Here is a 2,354-nt window from a genome sequence, read left to right as displayed (position 1 = left end):
AATCGCGGAAATCAGCTGTTAGCCACTGAGCTGGCCGTTATCGATAACTAAGATCAGAGTGTCTCTTTTGTTTTCCTCCTTTATTCTGTTCCTTTTACTAACACACACACGGACACAAGCTAGCCACGTAGCTCCCGAGCTAACGCTGCTAGCTTAACCACCTGGGGTTGCCTAGCAACCCCCCCCTCGACCTGTTCAACCCCCTCCTCGTGCACCCAGCACCACTATCGCCCTCTTGAGGCTGAATAGTTTTGTGCAGCTCACAGGAGTAGCCATTTTGGGAGTTGTTTTGTGTTAGAACTACACTTCGACACCGCCCCTCCTCTTTCACTCTCTCACTCACACACACACACACACACACACACACACACACACACACACACACACACACACACACACACACACACACACACAGATGTGTCCACAACACATGCTGTTTTGTTTTTTTTCTTTGTTTTGGGTTGTGATACTGAAAAAGGTATATACGTTTTATTATTGAAGGATTATTGATTGGCTACTGATAATAGTGACGTTAATAAATTCGATTATACTTAATTAGCAGTTGCTGGTGATTATTTGTGTATTTGTTTTTGATAATTGCTGGTTGAACGGGTCCGCGCTCGAAATCACCCCTTCCTTTAATTCCTTTTAAAGGATTTTTACAGAAATGAGACTGTTCCACAGTTTGATTATTGGTCCCTGACTTGCAGGGTGGTGCCCCGTTTTGATTGTTTGTCGATTTGATAAAGTTATTCATAACTTTATTAATATTGATAAAACATATTTGATAATTTGCCAATGATCAAATCTGTACCCTACGTGAATCCTACACTGTACAACCTGATGAAATAAAAGGGAGAGAGGAAACACGGAAGAAATTAATCATCTGGGATGTTTTCTGGTGTCACTGACTGACCATCAGTCCATGTTGTCTGAGAAAAGATAACACAGCAAGAAGCAGGAGAACTCACAGGGCAGAGAGAGAGCAACCAGCAGAAGAGTGAGTGTGTTCATCATCCTGAGGCTGGAGATGTGACATCTGATGCTCCACACAAAGTACAAGAGCAGTCAGCAGGACAGAAGTACACTGCACAGACTCAAGATTTGCATTAGGATATCATGGGAGGGAGTGGTTCCTTTTTGTAGTGTTTTATCATATAACCAAAAAAAAAAAAAAAAAAAAAAAAAAATTAAAAAAAAAAATAAAAAAAAAACCCAAATTAAAAAAAGATGTCATGTAAAATGTATGGTTGAGTCACATGGGTGCTGGGCATTTTGCAGGACTTTGGTGGTTTGCATCACTGTAGAGCTTATATTTTTTAGGAAAGAGCTTATATATATTATAATATATTGAATTTATTTTCTAATTCCAATAATATTTTTCAAATGTAGGCTCTGAGTCATGATAAACTGTCCCAACATGCTGACAAATACAGTTTTTATTGATGACATATCTTTCATTATAAATTGTCGATCATTCAGTGGAACATGTGTTTTCACAGCCCTGACATGCTTCAGTGATTCTCACACAGAGATCAGTGTTATTCAGTTGTTGTACAGCTTAGTAGTGTTGTGTGTCACTGTGGCTCTCGTGCACAATAATAAACTGCAGAGTCTTCTTGTTTCAGACTCTTAACCTCTAAATGCACAAGATTTTGGGAAGTGTCTTTGGTGATGGAAAACTGGCCTTGGACACTTTGGGCAAATATTGTGCCAGTTCCGCCTATCGACGTCCGATCCATTCCAGTCCTTTCCCTGGTTTCTGACGAATCCAGTGCAGCCAAGCTAGAGACAGTCCCGTCCACCTTACAGGACAGAGTGACTTGTTGTCCAGCTCTGCTCACCACTGGCTCTGAGGAGGTGAGGGACTGGCCCTGAGCAGCTGGAAGAGACAGAGTTTAGATTACAGGGAGCCAGCCGACATCCAAAGCTCCTTTTCTCCTCCTTCGCTCAACACCGACTTCACTCACCTGAAATGAGAGCCAAGAGGAGGACACTCTGTACAACTGTCATGGTGGGAACTTGACTCAGTCTGCACCTGCAGAGGCTGTTATGGGATTATATATTGTGTTGACAGAATGGGTGGGGATTATACATCAGTATGTGGATTTACATTTTAGCAGTAGGAGATACAGTTTTCTGTCAGAAAAGAGGAGTCCGAGAGAGAGGTTTTCAAAACAGAGTGAGATACATAAAGATGTTCATTGTTTCTCTTATTTTCAGTGTGTTTGGACAGTTTTTCAACTGTGTGCATTTCTAAGAGGGTAAGATTGTGTGGTGTGTAGTTCAATGTATACAGTACAAGCTGTAATGTCAGTCTAAGACGTTAATTTAAAAGGTTATTGTTCACCTAA

General features: G+C 41.1%; 1 pseudogene; it reads right to left on the bottom strand.

The window, feature by feature from the left end:
• Positions 1–1,577: 1,577 nt before the first annotated feature.
• Positions 1,578–2,050, bottom strand: LOC120574402 (annotated as a pseudogene).
• Positions 2,051–2,354: the final 304 nt, after the last annotated feature.

This window comes from Perca fluviatilis, chromosome 15 (genome assembly GCF_010015445.1).
Source record: "Perca fluviatilis chromosome 15, GENO_Pfluv_1.0, whole genome shotgun sequence".
NCBI lineage: Eukaryota > Metazoa > Chordata > Actinopteri > Perciformes > Percidae > Perca > Perca fluviatilis.
The sequence above is the reverse complement of the archived record's forward strand: the minus strand, read 5'-3'. Positions and strand labels throughout refer to the sequence as shown.